The sequence below is a fragment of the Bubalus bubalis genome, chromosome 5 (assembly GCF_019923935.1).
Source record: "Bubalus bubalis isolate 160015118507 breed Murrah chromosome 5, NDDB_SH_1, whole genome shotgun sequence".
NCBI lineage: Eukaryota > Metazoa > Chordata > Mammalia > Artiodactyla > Bovidae > Bubalus > Bubalus bubalis.
The window spans coordinates 122,744,180-122,756,770 of record NC_059161.1 but is presented as its reverse complement, the minus strand read 5'-3'; positions in this window follow the sequence as shown (position 1 = coordinate 122,756,770).

Genomic DNA, 12,591 nt, shown 5'->3' with positions numbered 1-12,591 from the left:
TTCCATTATACAGAGTGAAGTAAGCCAGAAAGAAAAACACCAATACAGTATACTAACGCATATATATGGAATTTAGAAAGATGTAACGATAACCCTATATGCAAGACAGAAAAAGAGACACAGATGTATAGAACAGTCTTTTGGACTCTGGGAGAAGGCGAGGGTGGGATGATCTGAGAGAATAGCATTGAAACATGTATATTATCATATGTAAAACAGATTACCAGTCCAGGTTCAATGCATGAGACAGGTGCTCAGGGCTGGTGCACTGGGGTGACCCAGAGGGATGGGATGGGGAGGGAGGTGGGAAGGGGGGGTTCATGATGGGGAACACATGTACACCCATGGCTGATTCATATCAAAAACCACTACAATATTGTAAAGTAATTAGCCTCCAACTAAAAATAAAAATAAAAAAGAATTGGCTTAAATCCACCCCTTGGCTGTGACTTGCTTTGGTGAAGAAGATATTACCAATCATGACACAAGCAAAAGTTTGAAAGGTACTCATTCATAGGACTTTCCTCTCTTGCTGATATTTGGCAGCCCAGCTAGCTTGCTTCCCTTAAGAATGAGAGGCCATAGGAGCAGAAGTGAACCAAACCAGCTGAGGAACCTCCCATTAGACCAACAGGCCTGCCAACTGACCCACCAGTTGACCATATACATATGAGCAAGCCAGGCAGAGATCAGATTAGAAGGACCCACAAACTCATGAGTCAAATAAATTACTATGTTTTAAACCACTACAATTTGGAGATCTCATCCAGTAATAGTAACTGATACAGTCCTAAGGTCACCTCCATTCTATAATAAATGTGGAATTCACAGCGGGTCAAGCTTTGAGTTCAGGGAGAGGATATTATCATGGACCACTTCCTGATTTTTTCCTCCTTTCCAGGGGGAATAATAGATCTTCATAGTCTTGCTTCAGATGGACCTATTGCCAAGAAGACCTTTGGTCTGCTCTGCCATCCCTCTCTGGATGACCTTGGCCACACCCCCTCTCTCTTGGTCTTGGTTCCCTCACCTCACAGCTAGGAAAATGGATTTAACAAGAGGCTTCCCAGGTGGTGCTAGTGGTAAAGGACCCACCTGCCGATGCAGGTTAGACACGGGTTCAATCCCTGGTTTGGGAAGATCCCCTGGAGGAGAGCAGAGCAACCCACTCCAGTATTCTTGCCCGGAGGATCCCATGGACAGAGAAGCCTGGCAGGCTGCAGTCCATAGCATCACGCAGAGTCAGACACAACTGAAGCAACTTAGCAAGCATGCACACAGCTTAACAAGTGGTTCTCAAACATGGATTCAAGACAAAGTTCATATTTGGATGCAGTAAAATGAGAAAAGAATGAGACATTTTAAAGTTCCTATTTAATCTAGAATTCTTTCATTTAAAAGACTGCTCTTCATTTTCAGATCATATCCTCTTTCTGATTGTTGTTTTTAAGTTGTCATTTAAGAAATGATGGACTTCCCAGGTGACACAGTGGTAAGAAATCTGCCTGCAATGCAGGAGATGCAGCTTCCATCCCTGAGTCAGGAAGATCCCCTGGAGGAGAAAATGGCAACATACTCCAGTATTCTTGCCTGAAAATTCCACAGACAGAGGAGTTTGGCAGGCCACAGTCCATGGGGTTGCAAAGAGTCAGACACAACTGATCACACACATCTTTAAGAAATAATAAGGTATTGGGTGGGGGAAGGATATAAGTGAACTGAGATTTGAAAAATGTTGATAGCTGTTGAAGTTGGGTGATCTTTGTATATGCTTGAATATTTCCATCAAAAACATGTTAGTAAACTATGGTGAAGGTAAGTTATAATGATGTTTGTATGTACATCCATGAGCGTGTTTTAACTCTAAACTGGATTGAAATGCAGTTCTAAAAATAAAATAGGAAGGAGGAAGGGGAGGAGAAGAATTGTGGAAATTAGATACAAGCAGATAGAGAGAGGGCTTCCCTGGTAGCTCAGCTGGTAAAGAATCCTCCTGCAATGTAGGAGACCCTGGTCCAGTTCCTGGATCTGGAAGATGCCCTGGAAAAGGGTTGAGCTACCCACTCTAGTATTTTTGAGCTTCCCTGGTAGCTCAGACAGTAAAGAATTCACCTGCAATGCAGGAGACCCGGGTTCCATCCCTGGGTTGGGAAGATCCCCTGGAGGAGGGCATGGCAACCCACTCCAGTATTCTTGCCTGGAGAATCCTCATGGATAGAGGAGCCTGGCAAGCTACAGTCCATGGGGTTACAAAGAGTTGGACATGACTGAGCAACTAAGCACAGCACAGCACAGACAGAGAGAGCTTCCCTGCTCTCAGAAATGCCATTCAAAACCAGCAATACAACCTCTTCACACATCTCTCCACAACATCCCCACCACCACCACCAGACTCCCTCCCTCCTCCCCTGGGTCCTAAAAGGGAAACTTTTTCACCCTGACTTCTGAGTGAGCAAAAAGTCATATTGATACCAAGTCCAAGCTTAAATACAAGGTGGTGTTGATGCAAGTAGTACAACTTTATTCAGAAAGCCGGATGACCAAGAAGATGGCAGACTAATGTCTCAAAATAACCATCTTAGGACGTCTGGGTGCCAGGTTCTTTTACAGAACAGAGGTGGGGGATAAGGAAATAAAGCAAAAATGCCATCAATCTAGCAAATATCTCCTCGAATGGCAAGCCTCAGGCAGGGAATTGTTAATGTCTTTCTTTCTGTAGCCACACACAGGTGACAGAGTTCTAAACAAAGGCACTTTGGTTTAACATTCAGACAAAGGGTCAGGGTTCCCCAGAAAGGCTACTATGTATAAACAGTATCCTTTTAGGACACAAAGGTTAAAGTAACAGATCCAAACTGGAGTCATAATTGGCTCTTCCATGTAACAATATCAGGGCTCTCAGTTTCCTAGGAGGTCCAAGGAGAATGTGGCTGTGAACAGGCTGAGGGAGGGGAAGGTGCTGTGCCCTTGGCTAGCCACCCACCTATTGAGTAAAGCAAGTGGATTGATTGTCCAATGGCCCTGGCCACATGGCCCTCATAGAGAAGGACAAGGACTTGCTATGCTGTCACTACCCCCTCCCCCTATACCTGTGATGGAGCCGCAGAGGCTGTCAACTTCCAGACCACATCCCGTCGGCCTTTATCATTTCAGTGACTGACAACCAGACTTCCTTGAGAAGTGGAATATTTCCTGCCATATCAGTAAACAAGGATGCCATAGTCATCAGAGTTACAGCCCTCCAGTGTGAGCCTGTGAGCCCCAAGGTAACACAGGAAAAAGAAGAATACCTGCTATCTAGCAGCCATCAGACTACAGCCACTCCCCATAGTCAGCCCGAAGGAAAGGAAGCTCAGAATGTGAAAACAGGATGCTGGCCCTAGAGAACTGAGATGCATATGAAAGAAATTATTTCAGTGAGCCCAAACTCTTGCATCTTCCCATACATAGAAAAGAACTAAATTCCTTTTACTTGGGATATCTGGTTTTCTTTAATTAACAATAATCTTTTGGTTTTCAGACTACCTGCCCTTTGTTGCAAAACTTCTTTACAACCTGGCTCCTCCCCTCACCTCCTCGGAGCAGTTCTCTCAAGGTTACTTGGGATGCTGCCTCCTGGGCTTGAAAAATTCCCACTGAATAAATAACTTTTAGGTTGTGAATATTTTCTAACTCGACGTCCTAAAAGCACCTGCATCTCTTTGCCAGTGGTCTTTCCTGGTCACTAGATTCTGCTCTGCACAAGTATGGCAGGCTGGAAGTGCAGGAGAATTAACCACTGTACAACAGCCCTCAATCCATGGCTGCCCAGAGTTCAAGTAAAAATACTCCAGCTCCCCCAGCCAGGATGAGGGGTGTGGTCCATTCTGTCCCACTCAGCTCCCCAGTGAGGTCCAGCTCCAGTTGTCCACAGGGGCACCTGGCTTGATGATGCATCCTTTATCGTTCCCCTTTCCCTTCCCTTCCCTATGCCACTTCCCCACTGCCCTGCTGGGTGTCTTGGGATCACTTCCTGAATAAACCACTTGCACTCAAACCTTCAACTTAGGATCAACATGCTTACTTAGGTGTGTGCATGCGTGCCACATCCCAATCCCCAGAACCTGTGAATATGTTGCTGTAACTGTAACCAGGAAGGGTTAATTTTGAATTTACACTGGATCTGCTTCTGTGACTTTAACCCTTATCTTGCCGCTTTTGTAGGCATACATAATGGCCTGCCTTTGATGCTTTAGAACTGTGATGTTGGAGAAGACTCTTGAGAGTCCCTTGGACTGCAAGGAGATCAAACCAGTCAATCCTAAAGGAAATCAATCCTGAATATTCTTAGGAAGGACTGATGCTGAAGCTGAAGCTCCAATACTTTGGCCACCTGATGCAAAGAGCTGACTCATTAGAAAAGACCCTGATGCTGGGAAAGATTGAGGGCAGGAGGAGAAGGGGACGACAGGGGATGAAATGGTTGGATGGCATCACTGAATTGATAGACATGAGTTTGACCAAGCTCCAGGAAATGGTGAAGGACAAGGAAGCCTGGCGTGCTGCAGTCCAAGGGGTCACAAAGAGTCCAATGAGACTGAGCGACTGAACAACAAGTAATGGCCTGCCTCAGGGAGATAACCTGACCCCGCCCAATTGTGAAGGACTGTGACGTTCTTGAACTCTGCGCCCCTGGTCTTCTGTTCACCTGAGCAGCCCAGAAATTTGCATCTGGGGAGGCCTGAATCACAGATAGATGTGACATCTTTGTTTGTTGATATGACAAGAGATATTCCATTCCACACCCATGAAATGACTGGAAAGAAGTGAAACTAACACATCCCCCTACCTGAGGCTTGCCATTCTATGAGAAATTTGCAGGAATTAAATGGTCTTTTTACTTTGTTTCCTCACCTCCCCCCATCTCTGATCCATAAAAGAATCTGACATCCAGGCCCTGACAATATCGTTATTCTGAAGCACTAGCCTGCCACCTTCTCTGTCAGCTGGCTCCCAAATAAAGTCCCTTCCCAGTCTAACACCTCGTCTCAGACTCACTGATTTATTGTGCAGCCAGCAGAGCAAGTTTGGACCCGATAACATAACTGGAAGTGGGGTTCGGCCACTTGTCACTCAGAAGCCAATAAAGAGGCAAACCTGGTAGAAAGGAAAGTTTGCTTTACTTTGGATACAGGCAACCAGGGGTGGGAGGGGGACAGACTTCTGCCCAAAGGCCAACTCCCCTCCTCCCCACAACCAGTGGACATCAGCTCTTACAGGCAGAGGGAGGGGGCTAAATGCAGAAACAGCACAGTCAGCTCTGCCAGTCATCTTGAAACTGGTTATCGGTGCTATGACCAGGGTCATCTTGATTGTTTCAAGTACAGTTAATCTTCAGTTCTGGGGTCAGTTTGTTTCCATTTCTTTGAGGCCAGTTCTCAGAATTTGAGGCAGCTTATGTCATGGCTACAATCTGGTCATGATTAACTTCTTCCATGTGATGGAAGTTTCAGTATCTACAAGACAGCTCACAGGATATGGCTCAGAATATTATCTATAGCCCTTGAGAAGGAACTAAAAGTCCTTGATTAAACTAGTTTTAGTTTTGGATGATTTTCCTTTGTTTCTTCATTTTCTCACTTCTCTGCTTAAATTTATTCTTTGGCTAAAGTTTTTCCACAGAAGAAAGGCAGGCAAAGGACATGGAGGGGTTGTGGGAGAGGGCCACAGGGTCCTGCTCCATTTCATGGCAAAAGAGAATTTCGCAAGTCTGGAGACGGGGAGATTATCCCTGATGAACTGTGTGGGCTCAATGTAATCGCAAGGGGCCTTATAAGAAGGTGGCATTTGAGTCAGAGAAGATGTTGTCATGGAAACAGGGGTCAGAGCAATGCAAGTGATGGAGAGGGGCCACAAGCCAGGGAATGTGGCAGCTTCGAGAAGATGGAAGAGGCAAGGAAACAGATTCTCCTCTAGAACCTCCAAAAAGCATGCAGCCCTGCTGACACCTTGATTTAAGCCCAGTGAGACCCACTGTGGACTTCTGACCTCCAGATAATAAATTCGTGTTGCTTTAAGCCTCTAAGTTTGAGTCATTTGTTGCAGCACAATAGGAAACACACAGCAATCAATCAGCCACTCTTGCCCTTATAACCCAAGCATCATGAGGGAATCCTTCTCAACATGCACTAATCGACAGGAACTGGTACCCAAGGTATTACCCATGTGTCATCCCTGTGCCATGAACATCTGCTCTCTGGACCCAGAACCTTTGGACACATCAGAAGAACCCTCTCCCTTGGGAGGGTCCAACCCTCACTTGCCTGTGTCCCTAGGGTCCACCACATTACCCAGTCAGGGGCCCCACTTCCCTGACTCTCTGTGCGCAAGGTGCTTCCTGGAAAAATGATAGAGAAAGAACCAGTTATGATGGAGGGAGAGTGGGGAAGAGGGTGAGCTGCCTGGGAAGCTCCTGGACTCGTGATGCAGCCATCGGCTGTGAGATGCTGCCACGTTTGTCTCAGGGACATTCTAACACAGCCTAAGAGACAAGCCACTAAACAGTCTACGTCTTTACTAGCAAGTAATGTGGGGATTTCTCTGGAGGTCCAATGGCTAACACTCTGCACTCCCAGTGCAAGGGGCTTAGGTTTGATCCCTGGTCAGGAAACTAGATTTCACATACTGCAACTAAAGATCCTGCATGCAACAACTAAGTCCCAGCACAGTTAAATAAAAAATAATAATAACAATAAATATTTTTTAAATCAAAGCCTTTTTTTAATTTATTTATTTTAATGGAGGCTAATTACTTTACAGTATTGTCCTATAATACTGTAGTATTTTTGCCACACATTGACAAGAAGCAGCCATGGGTGTACATGTGTTCCCCATCCTGAATCCGCCTCCCACCTCCCTCCCATCCCATGGGAAACAAAACACCCTGATGCCTTCCCTACCCCAGACCCATACAGGTGGGGATTGGGGATGAAGAAGGGCTCAGGGATGCCTGCTGCATTATAACTCGTCGGTGTTGGGGAACTGTTAGACGATAACTTCTATTTTCCCCTAGTCGATTGACCAAGCCTCCGGTTGCCTTATCATCCTTTTCTCCCAAAGGCTGACGCTGTGCGGACCGAGGGCGGCGGTCAGTCTGGCTTTCCGGAGCCGGCAGAAGCAGCATTCCCTCCTCGGTTCCCTCTCTCGGCCACACGGCGACGCTGTGGACCCAGCCCCGGGCGGCTCCGGATGCGGGCGGGGCTGCGGGCTCGGAGCTCAGGCTGGAGCAAAGCGCCCTCCCCAGCGAGTGCCCCAGCGTAGGCTGCAAGGCTGCCGTTCTCACCGCTCAGTCGCTGCGTTTCCACAAACGGGTGCTCTCCGGGGCCCCAAGGCCGGCCGAGGGTCAGCTGCGGTTGCTGTGAATCCTCAGACTCCGCCCCCTTTCCTTGGGTAAGGTGCCCCCATCCCCTCCAAGAGAGGTGCCTGCCTCCAGGATGGCTGACCCCAGGAGGCCCCAGTGGTCCAGGGGGCCCCGGCCGACTGGGAGACTTCCTGCCACCTCTGTCTGGAAAAGATGCACACGCTTTGACCAAAAACTGGAGGGCGCCCAGACACCTGCTGGGGAAGTACAAACTTAGAGACATGCCAACCCAGAAAAACCCCTTTGAAAAAGTAGGAGGGAAAGAAGTTTTATATGGAATGAGCATTGGACCAGAACGTGCTACACATCACAGGCGGTTCACTAAGAGGTTACAAAGAACTCTCACCCTTTCATACCGGTTCAGATAAGTCGCTCAGTCGTGTCCGAATCTTTGCGACCCCATGAAAGGCAGCACGCCAGGCTTCCCTGTCCATTACCAACTCCCAGAGCTTGCTCAAACTCATGTCCATCGAGTCGGTGATGCCATCCAACCATCCTTTCACATAGCCAGGCACATAACCACCCTCCAGAGAAGGCAATGGCACCCCACTCCAGTACTCTTGCCTGGAAAATCCCATGGACGGAGGAGCCTGGTAGGCTGCAGTCCATGGAGTCGCTAAGAGTTGGACACGACTAGGCGACTTCACTTTCACTTTTCACTTTCATGCATTGGAGAAAGAAATGGCAACCCACTCCAGTGTTGTTGCCTGGAGAATCCCAGGGACGGGTGAGCCTGGTAGGCTACAGTCTATGGGGTCACACAGAGTCGGACACGACTGAAGTGATTTAGCATAGCATAGCATAACCACCCTCACACACATCTTCTCAAGATCAACCACAGCTAACCCTCCAGCAGGAGGTCTGGACAGCACCATTGTCATGCTCCTGCTACATTCGCCTCGCAATTACAGTGGCCACCTGTGTTTGCTGTTAATCATTGCATTTATGCAGAGGAAAATTGCTTGCTCCTGTCTTGAGGACAGGAGGTAGGCTTGCAACCTGGAGCCAGGCACTAGGTCAAGTTAGACTCTGCTCTCCCACAGAAAGTGGAAGGTGGCTGTGCTGAGTCCCTGGACAACTCCATTTCCAAAAGAGGGCATCCACTTCCCTGAGGGCTTCCCTGGTGGCTCAGCTGCTAAAGAAACTGCCTGCAATGCAGGAGACCCTGGTTTGATTCCTGTGTTGGGAGGATCCCCTGGAGAAGGGATGGGCTACCCACTCCAGTATTCTTTGGCTTCCCTGATGGCTCAGATGGTAAAGACTCTGAAAGGAGACTTGGGTTCCATCCCTGGGTCAGGAAGATCCCCTGGAGAAGGAAATGGCAACCCACTCCAGGCTCCTTGCCTTGCCTGGGGAACTCCATGGACAGAGGAGCCTGGCCGTGGGTTACAGTCCATGGGGTCTCAAAGAGTAGTGACTAACACTTTCACTTTCCACTTCCCTGAAGAAACATTCCTGGGATGGTAAACTGGCAAGGGGCTTATTTAGCTTTTGAAAAGATTTACATACATTTCAAAGAGGCAGAGCTTACAATTATAAGGTTTCTAAACTGAATGTTCTAAGAAAAGGGAGGGGAAGTCTTTTCCCTTTTTTCCCTTCAGGGAGAATTAAGCTCTTTCTTATTTTTAATTTGTTTGCCCTTACACAGTCACAGCAAACATTCACTATCCCTCAAACCACTTCCTCTGCCCAGCCCTGCCTCAGTCCCTGCAAACTAGCCACCACAGACACAACGGCAGGACATATGCACACATGGGCACACGTCTGCACAAGCACCAGGCATACACACATGCACACACACATTACACGTGTGCACAAACGGGTATGCACACGTGCTCTCACGCACTCTCTGCTTAGCCTTTGCTTTCTGGACCATCTTCCTTTCCAGGTTAACCCTCCAGGTTGAGCTGACTCAACTCAGCAAAAATTAAGACCAGGTCTGGCCGATTCTGATGGGGTGGGAGGAGCAGGGGGTGAGGCTGAGTCCAGGCAGGACCAGGGACCTGAGCCGATCTGGCTTCTTTGCCATGAACTTTAAATTTTTTTTTTTTTTTTTTTTTTTTACTGAAGTATAGTTCTTCCTTGGTGGCTCAGATGGCAAAGAATCTGCCTGCAATGTGGGAGACCTGGGTTCAATCCCTGGGTTGGGAAGATCCCCTGGAGAAGGAAATGGCAACCCACTCCAGTATTCTTGCCTGGAGAATTCCATGGACAGAGGAGCCTGGTGGTCTGTAGTCCTGGGGGTGGCAAGAAGTTGGACACAACTGAGCAACTAAAACTTTCACATTCATGGTTGATTTACAATGTTGTGCCAGTTTCTGGTCTATGGCAGTCTGACTTAGTCATACATGCATTTACATTGTTTTTTATATTCTTTCCCATTATGGTCTGTCACGGGATGTTGAGTATAGATCCCTGTGTCACACATTAAGACTGTGTTGTTTATCCATTCTAAATGTAACAGCTTGCATCAACCCACCCCAAACTCCCAGTCCATGCCTCTCCCTTGACCACAAGTCTGTTCTCTATCTTTGCCATGATTTTTTTTTTTTTTTTTTTTTTTTTTTTGCCACACAGCACATGGTATCTTAGTTCTCTGACCAGGGATCAAACCCGAGGCCCCTGTATTGGAAGGGCGAGTCTTACTTAACCCCCTAGACTGCCAAGGACATCCCTGCCATGAACTGATTTGTGAATCCAGTCCCCTGCCCTGCTGAACTCTGGTCACTGTTGGCTTGTTTTTTAACTTGGCAAAACCAGTTTCTTTTTAAACCAATTTTTGGTAGGAATTCTCAAACTCACAGAAAAGCTGGAAGAATAGAGCAATAAACCCATACACTCACCACTTGGATTCAAAAATCGCTGACATTATGCTGTGTGTTGTATCACATGGTTTGACTGAACCCTTTGAAAGCAAGCCTCAGACATCACGACACATCACTCCAAGATCATTCAATGTACATCTCCTAAACAATCTGACTTTTTAAAGCCTGAAATTGAAATGGGTCTATTACCTGAAAGAAATCGGTAAAGCTCTATTTAGTTGAAATGCTTTCAAGGAGGGGGAAGAGAGATGAAACAGAGCTAGTGCTAGGATGGTGGTGGGAGAAAAATTAAGCTGGTTCCTGCTTGTATTGTACAGAGCTACATGAAAAAAAAACAGTTACATGAAGAAGATAAGACCATTTCAGACAGTGGCAGGTGCTATGAAGAGAAAAATAAAACAGGATAGAGGTGATGAGGGTAAGACCAGGAGGCAAGGCAACATCAGGGTGGTAAGAAGTCAGGCTCTCAGGAAGAAAAAGTGACTTTTGAGCTGAGACCCTAAGTAGCAACATCAGACAGTCGGGAAAATGAGGTTCAAGGCAGAGTAAAGAGCAAGGCCAAGAGCCTGGGAGAGCAAAGGAGCAGGGAGTGACAGTGTGGGGAGAAGAAGATATGGAAAGTACGGAGAGAGAAGTGGTCAGGGCCGGTCTCTTAGCCAAGGGGAACAATTTGGAGAGAATCGTAAGCAGGAGAATGACTTGATTGGACTTACAGTTTTAGATACTCTGGCTGTTCAGGTGAAAAATACTTTAGGGGAGAGCTAAGGGTGAAGCCCAGAAGCCATCGAGGAGGCTGTTTGCAATCCTCCAGCCAAGGGAGAATGGTGGCTTGGACCAGATGGCACCGAGAGGCAGGCATTATTGCCCCCATTCTAAAATGGGGAAACTGAGGCTCGGAGAAGTTTAAGTGACTTGACCAAGGTCAAGCTTTCTTTAAGTGGCAGGTCCAGATTTTTTTTTTTTTTTTTTTTTTTTTTTGGCAGAGGAGGAGGAGGGGATGGATGGTACTTTTTTAACTGTGATAAAATATACATAACATAAAACTTACCATTTTAACCATTTTTAAATGTGCAATTCAGTGGCATTAAGTACATTCACAATGTTATATGACCATCACTATTCATTTCAAGAACGTTTTATCTCAAACAGAAGCTCTGTGTCCATTCAACAATAACTCCCCTGTCCCCCTACCCCAGCCCCTGGTAGCCCATAATAGAGGTCTTCTTTCTGGCTCTATGAATTTTCTCCTCTAAGTACTTCCTATAAGTGGAATCTTTTGTGTTCTTTTGTGTCTGGCTTATCTCACTTGTTGTTGTTGTTCAGTTCCTAAGTTGTGTCCAACTCATTGTGACCCCATGGACTGCAGCACGCCATGCTCCTCTGTCCTCCACTATCTCTTAGAGTTTGCTCAAATTCGTGTCCTTTGAGTCAGTGATGCTATCTAACCATCCCATCTTCTGCCACCCCCTTCTCCTTTTGCCTTCAACCTTTCCCAGCATCTGAGTTTTTTCCAATGAGTCGGCTCTTCGCATCAGGTGGCCAAAGTTTTTGAGCTTCACCTTCAGCAACAGTCCATCCAATGAATATTCAGGACTTATTTCCTTTAGGATTGACTGGTTGGATCTCCTTGCAGTCCAAGCGACTCTCAAGAGTCTTCTCCAGCACCACAATTCGAAAGCATCAATTCTTTGGTGCCCAGCCTTCTTTATGGTCCAATTGTCACGTCTGTACATGACTACTGGAAAAACCATAGCTTTGACTATACAGACCTTTGTCTGCAAAGAGATGTTTCTGCTTTTTAATACGCTGTCTAGGTTTGTCATAGCTTTCCTTCGAAGGAGCAAGCATCTTTTAATTTCATGGCTGAAGTCACCGTCTTCAGTGATTTTGGAGCCCAAGAAAATAAATTCTGTCACTGCTTCCACTTTTTCTCCTTCCATTTGCCATGAAGTGATGGGACTGGATGCCATGATCTTAGCTTTTTGAATGCTGAGTTTCAACCCACCTTTTGCACTTTCCTCTCACTTAGTACAACTTTATTTCTTTTTGACCATACCACTGGGCTCGCGGGATCTTAGTTCCCCCATCAAGAACGGAACTTGCACTTTCAGCAGAGAAAGCAGGAGTCCCAACCACTGGACCACCAGGAAATATTCCCAGTACAATGTTTTCAAACATTGTAACATGTATCAGAATTTCCTCCTTTTTAAGGTTGAGTAATAGTCTATCTGGTGTGTACATCACACTGTGTTTAACCATTCATCTGTGGGTAGAGGGCCAGGATTTCTATCAAGGTGTCTGATTCCAACCCCATTGTGATTGGCGCTGAGTTCAGCGCAATGCCACCAATGGACACCAGAGGGCGCA